This window comes from Oncorhynchus kisutch, unplaced genomic scaffold (genome assembly GCF_002021735.2).
Source record: "Oncorhynchus kisutch isolate 150728-3 unplaced genomic scaffold, Okis_V2 Okis03b-Okis08b_hom, whole genome shotgun sequence".
Lineage (NCBI taxonomy): Eukaryota > Metazoa > Chordata > Actinopteri > Salmoniformes > Salmonidae > Oncorhynchus > Oncorhynchus kisutch.
The window spans coordinates 13,575,613-13,588,459 of record NW_022261980.1 but is presented as its reverse complement, the minus strand read 5'-3'; the positions used below and the strand labels follow the sequence as shown (position 1 = coordinate 13,588,459).

The following is a 12,847-nucleotide window of genomic DNA, read 5'->3' as shown; positions in this document are numbered from 1 at the left end:
AACCAACAACCTAACAGGTCTATAACTCTGTGAACTTTATCCAACAACCTAACAGGTCTATAACTCTGAACATTAACCAACAACCTAACAGGTCTATAACTCTGAACATTAACCAACAACCTAACAGGTCTATAACTCTGTGAACTTTATACAACAACCTAACAGGTCTATAACTCTGTGAACTTTATCCAACAACCTAACAGGTCTATAACTCTGAACATTAACCAACAACCTAACAGGTCTATAACTCTGAACATTAACCAACAACCTAACAGGTCTATAACTCTGAACAATAACCAACAACCTAACAGGTCTATAACTCTGAACATTGACCAACAACCTAACAGGTCTATAACTCTGTGAACTTTATACAACAACCTAACAGGTCTATAACTCTGCTCTATTAACGAAGTGGCAGCTGCATTAGTATAGATGATGTCGCCATAGTTTCGGACCGATATAGGAACGTCGACTGAATGATCTGCTTTCTACCATTTAGCGAGAGGCAGGACCTGTTTCTATAGAAGAAAAGACCATTTTAATTCTCAGCGAACTCATCAATGTGCTTTTTAAAAGACAGCTTTCCATCTATCCAGATGCCCAGGTATTTGTGAGCAGGTACACGATCAATATGAAGAACCATCCAAAGTACATATGCTGAAATCATCGTAGTTGTTTTTATGTGCTCTAGAGAACAACATGTACTTTGTTTTTTTTTTACCTGCATTCAATACTAATTTCAGGTCAATTGAGTTGTTCTGTAAGACAATGAAGGCAGACTGTAGTTCAGATAGAGCCTGGTCAACGTTGGGGTCAATAGCATACACAACACTATCAACGGCATACAAGTGTAGGTTACAGTTTGTTTTACAGACAAGTCGATATTTTTGATACAAACAGTAAAGAGTACAGGACCCAGAATGGACCCCTGCGGGACACCTTTCTTAATATCAAGGAAACCCGATTTAGCATCATCCGTAGATACACATTGAGCTCTATCTGTCAAGTAATTGTTTAAACCAGTTACATGCAGCCTGGTCTAGGCCAACTGAGGAAATTAGCAGTGAGTGATCAACAGTATCAAATATTCTACTAATCTATACTAGCCTACTTTTATTGATTAATCGTTACATGAAATTAAATTAACCAAAATGTGAAATCATACACGAACCGATGTTATTTTATAAACTTAACACTGAAATAAAACTCATTTTGAGGATCTTTCTATCCTATGCAGAGTGATTGTAGTAAGTAATATAGCTTACATTTAGTTTTTTTAAATGATTATGCTGTTAAAAGGGGCAGTACAGTGAAAAAACGTGATTGTCCTATTTATTTTTTAAATTATATTTCCACTCTATGAGGTCGAAATAACACTGAAATTGTGAACATTATGATAATGCCTTTTTAGTGTCATCTTTTTGGAGAGAGAGAGAGAAAAAATAATCGCCTGGAATTTCATTCTGTTCAGGCGAGATGGAGTTATTGGCTCACAGCATGACATCACAATCAGATTATTATGACCAATGACCAGTCATCTTTTATTTGCATATGTCTCCTCCTACCTTGAAGGGGTCGGCTCTAGACCAGAGCCTGGAGGATCCTATTCTCCAGCATATTAACATGTGTATCGGCAGAGCCACACAATCAGATTGAGCATTTCAATGGCAAAAGGAATCTCAGGAAAATAAATGATAAATAAAAAAATATATGAAATAAACACACAATGATATATTAGACAAAGTTATTTAAACATTTAATTAAAAAGACTGCATGGGGGCTTAATTGAAGACCTTTGGATGGCTTCTGGGGACCGTTTAACCATAGGTCTATTGACTGATACATAGAAATACCCAGAGCCTTACAGTGATTTCGGAAAGTATTCAGACCCCTTGACTTTTTCCACATTTTGTTACGTTACAGCCATATCGTAAAATTCATTAAATTGTTTTGTTTTTTCCCCTCATCAATCTACACACAATACCTCTTAATGACAAAGCAAAAACAGGTTTAGAATTTGTTTTCTCATTTATAAAAAAAAAATAAACACTGAAATATCAAATTTACATAAGTATTCAGACCCTTTACTCAGTACTTTGTTGAAGAAACTTTTGCTGCGATTACAGAGTTGAGTCTCTGGGTATGACGCTACAACCTTCTCCCCCGATTGCTCAGTTTGGCCAGGCGGTCAGCTCTAGGAAGAGTTTTGGTGGTTCCAAACTTCTTCCATTTAAGAATGATGGAGGCCAGCTGTGTTCTTGGGGACCTTCAAGGTTGCAGAAGGTTTTTGTACCCTTCCCCAGATCTGTGCCTCAACACAATCCTGTCTCGGAGCTCTACAGACAATTCCTTCGACCTCATGTCTTGGTTTTTGCTCTGACATGCACTGTCAACTGTGGGACCTTATATAGACAGGTGTGTACCTTTCCAAATCATGTCCAATCAATTGAATTTACCACAGGTGGACTCCAATGGATGATCAATGGAAACAGGATGCACCTAAGCTCAATTTCAAGTCTCATAGCAAAGGGTCTGAATACTGATGTAAATAAGGTGTTTCTGTTTTTTTATAAATTTTCCAAGATTTGTTTTTAACGGTTCTTGATTTGTCATGCGGTATTGTGTGTATGTAGATTGCTGAGATTTTGTTTGTTTGTCATTTAATCCATTTTATAATACGGATTTATAATACGTTAAAAAAAATCTAGAAAAAGTCATGGGGTGTGAATACTTTCCGAAGGCACTGTATATCTCAATATATGGATTTCACTATGAAGACTCTAACCGTTATATTTATGTGGGGCTTATGTGAACCTCGGGGAACGTAGCCTACGTGCTCCTCATTGCTCGGTTGCCTCCGAGAGATGCCACGTGCGTAAGGACGCAGGATAGCGGCACGCACTGCGCATGGCACTTTCGAGTTCCTCAGCTGTGCCATCGCGTCATATCTTCCAACACAGTCCGAACTTCCTCGCATGCCTCTCCGGGCGGCCCATCCACTATAGCTGCTCATATCCAATGAGCATTTTTCACCGGGCGCCACCGGAAACCTTCCCGCGGCTCATTGTGGAGAGAACAAGCAGAGCTGGGCGTCATGAATTAAAGAAAAGCCTGCATTTACAAATCTGATCACCAAACCCCGCTGCAAGGTAAAAACATTTAAGAATAAGATTATTGGAGTTTCGGTTATTGTCTTGTTTAATTCATCCTCGATTTATTATCTGATTCTGAAGATCAGATCAGAAGAAAACTACACATGTTGATAGAAAACCGTTATTTTTTGTCGATTCATCCTTTACTGTCATTGAATACAATATATTGACAATTATGGCTATTGGCATGACTATAATAATAACACGGTGTCATAAAAACGGTTTGCTGTACTCTACAACATACTATTTGTGCCATTACATTACGACAATGTCACAATAACGGAGAGATATCCTGCAAATGTGTATGCAATACACTTTGGTGGTCCGAATGGATCATTAAACCTCACTACAATACACAGCAGAAGTCGCGATCGCCTTGTGTAAATATAGGCTACATATGTAGTAGGCTAAAACATCTATATGATTCGGATCTTTAGTTTTTTTGTTTTGAAGTCATTACTAGTCCCATATATGGGATGACTGGAGCCCGTCCCGCCGTCCCGACCATCTAGTTTCGTATTCAGCAGCACAGAAACCCCGCCCCTGACCGAGCCCTGTCTATGTTGCAGGGCAGGCCGATTCAAATCGGAGGTATACTTGCAGCAATCAGACCGTTGGACATGTGTGTGTCCCTGTCCAGATGGCTCCTAGGCCAGTAATGGATTCATGTAATCCAGTTAAAGCGATGGCACAAATGTTTTTGAACTTGTTGTCACCTGTTCCTGACACAAGCACTGACTGCATTAAAAAGGTCATACCAATCAATGGGTAATTTGTGACAGACCCTAAAGCTGACCGTCTTGTGTTTGCAGTGTGGTGTGGTTGGACCAGCGGCAGCAGAGCTGTTGCAGTGGAGATGGTTTTGGACCCGGGTGAGGACTGTATGGATCGGACGGACGTCGACGGGGTTGGAGGGAGCAGCAGCACCACAGACCTGACGGGTCCAGAACCAAGACCGGACCCTCGCAAAACCACCACAACTGACAGCACCGGACTAGAAAACACCAGCCCAGAGCCTCCCATAACCAACAGCACCAGACTAGAAAACACCAGCCCAGAGCCTCCCAAAACCACCAACAACAACAGCACCAGACTAGAAAACACCAAACCAGAGCCTCCCAAAACCAACAGCACCGGACTAGAAAACACCAAACCGGATGCCCCCAAAACCACCACCAACACCAGACTAGAAAACACCAGCCCAGAGCTTCCCATAACCAACAGCACCGGACTAGAAAACACCAAACCGGATGCCCCCAAAACCACCACCAACAGCACCCCCACTAAAACAGAAGAGACCAGGCCTGACACTACCAAAACCGCCAAAAGAACAGAGGAACCAACAGCGGATCCTCCCACCACCACCAACACTAGGCTCCACGCCAGGACAAGCCGTGTCACTAAGAGGGAGCGGGTATCCAACTCCCACAATGGACCCCAGCCTCAACCTCAGTCGTTGGTGGCAGATGTCAGCCTTACCCCCAGCCCTAGGTCCAGTGTTGGCTCCTCTACCAACTCCTATCGCTCAGTTTTACCATTCGATGGACCGGTTGTCTCTCTGCGGCGGGACGTCACCGTGGCAACGGCCTCGTCTCGGAATAAGGTGGCGACCAGACCCGCTCTCCACCGGCCCCTCAGCCTGGACGTGACGCCTCTGCGCCTCCGTGGCTCCGAGCCCGCTCTGGACCGTGGGGTCCTACAACCCCCCTGGCGCAGCGCTGGGGGTCCCTCCACTGCCCCCTCGCCCCCAGCACGCTCCCTCACCAGCCCCAGCCTGGGCCCCGGAGGCTGGATGCGCCGCAGCGAGAGCACCTGTACCGTCAACAACTCCTCAATGGGCCTCCGGGCCACCAGGGGGCGTATGCGTCCAGCCACCTCCCTTCCCCACATTGCCCGGGGGTTTGGAGGGGCCTCCCCGCTGCCCTTGCCCTCCACACCGCGAGGCCCCTGTCTCCTTGTGGCCCTAAGACCCATTAACCTAGACCAGGAGAGGCAGGCCTTCTTCCAGTCCGACTATAAATACGACCCCCAGTTTGAGTACTCGACCCCGGAGCCCAGCGCTGTGCTGGAGAAATACAAAGATGGATCTGACCTCTTCCTTGCACAGGTAGGCCTCTCTGTCTGGCAAAGATGTTATCTGACCTCTTCCTCGCACAGGTAGGCCTCTCTGTCTGGCAAAGATATTATCTGACCTCTTCCTCTCACAGGTAGGCCTCTCTGTCTGGCAAAGATATTATCTGACCTCTTCCTCGCACAGGTAGGCCTCTCTGTCTGGCAAAGATATTATCTGACCTCTTCCTCTCACAGATAGGCCTCTCTGTCTGGCAAAGATATTATCTGACCTCTTCCTCGCACAGGTAGGCCTCTCTGTCTGGCAAAGATATTAGATGTTAGGAAGATAACCCACTCTGGGGATTTCTGCATTTTTTGTTATTATGTGTGTTTTGTGGCAAATTAACTTGAAATGTCTTCCTCCTGACATATTGTATCTTAATAAACTCTCTTTCGCTGGATGTTTCACTCTCTCTCTGTCTGTCTCTCTCTGTCTCTGTCTCTCTCTCTCTCTCTGGGTGTTTCTCTCTCTGTCTCTCTCTCTGTCTCTCTCTCTCTCTCTGTCTCTCTCTCTCCTCTCTCTCTGTCTCTCTCTCTGTCTCTCTCTCTCCTCTCTCTCTGTCTCTCTCTCTCTCTCTCTCTGGGTGTTTCTCTCTCTGTCTCTCTCTCTGTCTCTCTCTCTGTCTCTCTCTCTCTCTCTGTCTGTCTCTCAATTTCAATTTAAGGGGCTTTATTGGCATGGCAAACATATGTTTACATTACCAAAGCAAACGAACAGTAATGAACAGTAAACATTACATCACAAAAGTTCCAATTCCAAATTCAAATGTCATATTATGTCTATATACAGTGTTGTAATGATGTGCAAATAGTTAAAGTACAAAAGGGAAAATAAATAAGCATAAATATGAGTTGTATTTACAATGGTGTTTGTTCTTCACTGGTTGACCATTTCTTGTGGCAACAGGTCACAAATCTTGCTGCTGTGATGCACACTGTGGAATTTCACCCAGTAGATATGGGAGTTTATCAAAATTGGATTTGTTTTCGAATTCTTTGTGGATCTGTGTAATCTGAGGGAAATATGTGTCTCTAATATGGTCATACATTGGGCAGGAGGTTAGGAGGTGCAGCTCAGTTTCCACCTCATTTTGTGGGCAGTGAGCACATAGCCTGTCTTCTCTTAAGAGCCAGGTCTGCCTTCAGCGGCCTTTCTCAATAGCAAGGCTATGCTCACTGAGTCTGTACATAGTCAAAGCTTTCCTTAAGTTTGGGTCAGTTTCCACCTCAGTGTTCAGGTATTCTGCCACTGTGTACTCTCTGTTTAGGGCCTGTGTTTTTGCTCTGTTTTTTTGGTAAATTCTTTCCAACGTGTCAAGTAATTCTCTTTTTGTTTTCTCATGATTTGATTGGGTCTAATTGTGTTGCTGTCCTGTGGCTCTGTGGGGTCTGTTTGTGAACAAACCTCTCTCTCTCTCTCTCTCTGGGTGTTTCTCTCTTTCTCTATCTCTGGGTGTTTCTCTCTCCTCTCTCTCTACAGGCTGTTGGGATTATGGAGTGTATTCTGAGGAAGTTTGGTAACTATGAGAACTTTGAGGAAGTGACGGGAGGAAGTATTTTACCAAAGAGTCGAGTCTGGGCTGCTGCACGCAAGTACCTGCAGAAGGAGAACTGTGTAGGAGAGGTGAGTGAGGTTTCACATGTTACGGGTAGTGTGTTGGAGGGTTGGTGTGTTATGGGTAGTGTGTTGGAGGGTTGGTGTGTTATGGGTAGTGTGTTGGAGGGTTGGTGTGTTATGGGTAGTGTGTTGGAGGGTTGGTGTGTTATGGGTAGTGTGTTACGTGTGGTGTGTTGGAGGGTTGGTGTGTTATGGGTAGTGTTTTGGAGAGTTGGTGTGTTATGGGTAGTGTGTTGGAGGGTTGGTGTTTTGGAGGGTTGGTGGGTTACGAGTAGTGTGTTGGAGGGTGGGTGTGTTATGGGTAGTGTGTTACGTGTGGTGTGTTACGGGTAGTGTGTTGGAGGGTTGGTGTGTTATGGGTAGTGTGTTACATGTGGTGTGTTGGAAGGTTGGTGTGTTGGAGGGTTGGTGTGTTACGGGTAGTGTGTTACATGTGGTGTGTTGGAGGGTTGGTGTGTTATGGGTAGCGTGTTACGTGTGGTGTGTTGGAGGGTTGGTGTGTTGGAGGGTTGGTGTGTTACAGGTAGTGTGTTGGAGGGTTGGTATGTTACAGGTAGTGTGTTTGACGGTTGGTGTGTTAATAAGATGTCTTTGTGCAATGATGAAGGTAATGATGATAACCTTGTCTAGGTGGTGATGTGTCTGATGATGTAATGATGAAGGTAATGATGATGATGAAGGTGATGATGATAAACCTTGTCTAGGTGGTGGTGGTGTGTCTGATGATGATGATGATGATGATAAACCTTGTCTAGGTGGTGGTGGTGTGTCTGATGATGATGAAGGTAATGATGATGATGAAGGTGATGATGATAAACCTTGTCTATGTGGTGGTGGTGTGTCTGATGATGATTCTGGTGATGATGATGATTCTGGTGATGATGATAAACCTTGTCTAGGTGGTGGTGGTGTGTCTGATGATGATGATGAAGGTAATGATGATGATGATAAACCTTGTCTAGGTGGTGGTGGTGTGTCTGATGATGATGATGATGATGAAGGTAATGATGATGATGATAAACCTTGTCTAGGTGGTGGTGTGTCTGATGATGATGATGAAGGTAATGATGATGATGGTGGTGATGATAAACCTTGTCTATGTGGTGGTGGTGTGTCTGATGATGATGATGATGAAGGTAATGATGATAACCTTGTCTAGGTGATGGTGTGTCTGATGATGTAATGATGATGAAGGTGATGATGATGATGAAGGTAATGATGATAACCTTGTCTAGGTGATGGTGTGTCTGATGATGTAATGATGATGAAGGTGATGATGATGATGATGAAGGTAATGATGATAACCTTGTCTAGGTGATGGTGTGTCTGATGATGTAATGATGATGAAGGTGATGATGATGATGATGATGATGAAGGTAATGAAGGTGATGATGATGATGATGATGAAGGTAATGATGATAACCTTGTCTAGGTGGTGGTGTGTCTGATGATGTAATGATGATAACCTTGTCTAGGTGGTGGTGTGTCTGATGATGTAATGATGATGATGAAGGTGATGATGATAAACCTTGACTAGGGAGTAGAGGTCAACCGATTATGATTTTTAAACGGCGATACCGATTATTGGAGGACCCAGAAAAAAGCCGATACCGATTAATCGGCCGATTTTTATATATATATTTGTAATAATGACAATTACAACAATACCGAATGAACACTTATTTTAAGTTAATATAATACATAAATAAAATCATTTTAGTCTCAAATAAATAATGAAACATGTTCAATGTGGTTTAAATAATGCAAAAACAAAGTGTTGGAGAAAAAAGTAAAAGTGCAATATGTGTCATGTAAAAAACATTTAAGTCCTTGCTCAGAACATATGAAAGCTGGTGGTTCCTTTTAACATGAGTCTTCAATATTCCCAGGTAAGAAGTTTTAGGTTGTAGTTATTATAGGACTATTTCTCTCTATACCATTTGTATTTCATTAACCTTTGACTATTGGATGTTCTGATTGGTACTTTAGTATTGCCAGCCTAATCTCGGGAGTTGATAGGCTTGAAGTCATAAACAGCGCAAAGCTTGAAGCACAGCGAAGAGCTGCTGGCAAATGCAGGAAAGTGCTGTTTGAATGAATGCTTACGAGCCTGCTGCTGCCTACCACCGCTCAGTCAGACTGCTCTATCAAATATCAAATCATAGACTTAATTATAACATAATAAACACACAGAAATACGAGTCATTAATATGGTCAAATCCGGAAACTATCATTTCATTTATTCTTTCATTGAAATACGGAACCGTTCCGTGTTTTATCTAACGGGTGGCATCCCGAAGTCTAAATATTGCTGTTACATTGCACAACCTTCAATGTTATGTCATAATTATGTACAATTCTGGCAAATTAATTACAGTCTTTGTTAGGAAGAAAAGGTCTTCACACAGTTGGCAACGAGCCAGGCGGCCCAAACTGCTGCATATACCCTGACTCTGCTTGCACAGAACGCAAGAGAAGTGGCACAATTTCCCTAGTTAAAGAAATTCATGTTAGCAGGCAATATTAACTAAATATGCAGATTTAAAAATATATACTTGTGTATTGATTTTAAGAAAAGGCATTGATGTTTATGGTTAGGTACACATTGGTGCAACGACGTTTTTCACGTTTTCCGTGAATGCGCTTGTTAAATCACCCGTTTGACGAAGTAGGCTGTGATGCAATGATAAATTAACAGCCACCGCATCGATTATATGCAACGCAGGACAAGCTAGATAAACTAGTAATATCATCAACCATGTGTAGTTAACTAGTGATTATGTTAAGATTAGTTTTATTTTTACAAGTTTAATGCTAACTAGCACCTTACCATGGCTCCTTCATTCCGATTAATCGGTCGACCTCTACTAGGGGGTGGTGGTGTGTCTGATGATGATGAAGAGTATGGTGGTAACGTTGTCTAGGTGGTGGTGGTCTGTGTGATGATAAAGAGTATGGTGTTAACTTTGTCTAGGTGGTGGTGTGTCTGATGATGATGAAGAGTATGGTGTTAACTTGTCTAGGTGGTGGTGGTCTGTGTGATGATGAAGAGTATGGTGGTAACGTTGTCTGGGTGGTGGTGTGTCTGTCTGAGGAGCTGCTGTCCCAGGCGGTGATGATGATGATGATGATGAAGAGTATGGTGTTAACTTTGTCTAGGTGGTGGTGTGTCTGTCTGATGAGCTGCTGTCCCAGGCGGTGATGATGGTGGAGAGTTGTCGTCCCACTCTGACTATCAACCTGTCTGGAGCACGACAACACTGGCTGGAGGGCATGCTCAGGCATGAGATAGGTACAGTACTGCACCATACAGCATGTGTTTACTGTGGGGGATCTGGGATGGGAGATGGGGGGTATGGGATGGGAGATGGGGGGTCTGGGATGGGAGATGGGGGGTCTGGGATGGGAGATGGGGGATCTGGGATGGGAGATGGTATTTTTTTTAATATATTTTTTTTACCTTTATTTAACTAGGCAAGTCAGTTAAGAACAAATTCTTATTTTCAATGACGGCCTAGGAACAGTGGGTTAACTGCCTGTTCAGGGGCAGAACGACAGATTTGTACCTTGTCAGCTCGGGATTTGAACTTGCAACCTTTCTGTTACTAGTCCAACACTCTAACCACTAGGCTACCCTGCCGCCCCAAATGTGTGATGGGGGGTGTGTTTATCATCCACACAGCATCATAAATTAGTTCTGAGTTATAATTTGGGTGTCCTACTAGTGACACAGTGCCTCAATTACATCCTCATGTTATTCCATCTCTGTCCCTCCCAGGAACCCACTACCTTCGAGGTGTGAACAACAACCTCCAGCCCTGGTCTACTTCCGCAGGCAGGAAGCAGTATGGCCTCAAACCGGCCAATCCCACGGAAGAAGGCCTGGCCAGCCTGCACAGTGTGTTGCTACGGAAACAGCCCTACCTGTGGCGCGCCGCTCTGCTCTACTATACGGTGTATCACGCCACCAGGATGGGCTTCAGCCAGCTCTTCAGCCACATCGCTCAGTTCGTCCAGGATCCCGCGGTGCGCTGGGAGTACTGCCTCAGAGCCAAGAGGGGACAGACGGACACCTCGGAGCCTGGTGAGAGTGTGTGGGTGTGTGTGTGTGTGTGTGTGTCGTGTGTGTGTGTGTGTGTGTGTATGTGTCGTGTGTGTGTGTGTGACTACACTAACCATTGCACATGTACCAGTAGTAGATCTATGCACCCAAAAGAATCATGACTTATTTTGTAACATTTTTTTTAAAGGATTGGTAGTCCCTGTGTTGACTTGATGGTTTGTGTGGTTGTGAATCAGGCTGTTTCAGTAAAGATCAGGTGTACCTGGACGGAATCCTCAGGATTCTACGACATCGGAGGAACATCGACTTCAAGATGCTGACCTCGCTAGGCAAGGTCAGTCGTCATCCTCCCGTACAGGATCGGTTCATGTTTATTTCCCCCCCACGGCGATGATATATAGTTTGGTTGTTTCATGGTGGACACATTTGCAGCAAAAAAAAAGCTGAATTGTAGTTTATACGGCAGCGTAGCCTAGTGGTTAGAGCGTTGGACTAGTAACTGGAAGGTTGCGAGTTCAAACCCCTGAGCTGACAAGGTACAAATCTGTCGTTCTGCCCCTGAACAGGCAGTTAACCACTGTTCCCAGGCCGTCATTGAAAATAAGAATGTGTTCTTAACTGACTTGCCTAGTTAAATAAAGGTTAAAACATTTTTTTTTAAATACATACCTCATAATAGAGCACAGACAAGGCTGTTGTAATATCAGATGGGGTTGGAAAGAGGTTGAGTCTGTAAATTTGCCACCGATGTGATGATGATGATGTTAACCTTCTTTCTTCTGGTCCTCCAGGTGTCGTTTGAGGACGTAGAAAGGCTACGGCACATCGCTGTCCTGCGCCGGACCAGAATCCCTCACTTCATGCAGGACCAGAGAAATACCTTCAGAATCTGGACCACATTGTCCACGGTCCAACGAACTGAGCGACAGCTCAGCTTAGAGAACTCCTTCCCTGACCGACCGACCTTCAGCTGAGCGTCGCAGTAGATCACCTGCGGGGCGTCAACAAAGGTGGCGATTCAACATGTAGAATGGTCGTGGAAATGAATAGAAAATCGCGGATAGATGTTCGTTGGTTCAGAGGTGTTAGAAAGGGTCACCTGCTGCTAATTACCTCTGGTCAGCGTGGTCTGTTTTTCCCCTTGACTGACTGACCCCCCTCTGGTCTAGACTGGCCATCCATCCTTGACTGACCCCCTCTGGGTCCTAGACTGGCCACCCATCCTTGACTGACTCCCTCTGGTCTAACTGGCCATCCCATCCTTGACTGACTCCCTCTGGTCTAGACTGGCCATCCCTCCTGACTGACTCCCTCTGGTCTAGACTGCCATCCCATCCTTGACTGACCCCCTCTGGTCTAGACTGGCCATCCCATCCTTGACTGACTTCCCTCTGGGTCTAGACTGGCCATCCCCATCCTTGACTGACTCCCTCTGGTCTAGAACTGCCATCCCATCCTTGACTGACGTCCCTCTGTCTAGACTGCCACCCTCCTTGACTGACTCCCTCTGGTCTAGACTGGCCATCCCATCCTTGACTGACTGACCCCTCTGGTCTAGACTGGCCATCCCATCCTTGACTGACTGACCCCTCTGGTCTAGACTGGCCATCCCCATCCTTGACTGACTCCCTCAGGGTCTAGACTGGCCATCCCATCCTTGACTGACTGACCCCTCTGGTCTAGACTGGCCATCCCATCCTTGACTGACTCCCTCTGGTCTAGACTGACCCTAATCCTCCCAAGTGTCATTCATCACTGCTGTTGGAAAGCCCTGGAAATGAAGGCCAGTGTCCGACAGACAGAGTGTGTGGAACGAACAGATCAACACTCAGATCATATCTACTACGATTGGATCATATTCACTATGGCTGGGGCCTAAACAGCAACCTAGTCTCTGTATAG

General features: G+C 44.6%; 1 pseudogene; it reads left to right on the top strand.

The window, feature by feature from the left end:
- Positions 1-2,894: 2,894 nt before the first annotated feature.
- On the top strand, positions 2,895-11,867 carry LOC116359577 (uncharacterized protein KIAA0895-like; annotated as a pseudogene).
- The last annotated feature ends 980 nt before the right edge of the window (positions 11,868-12,847 follow it).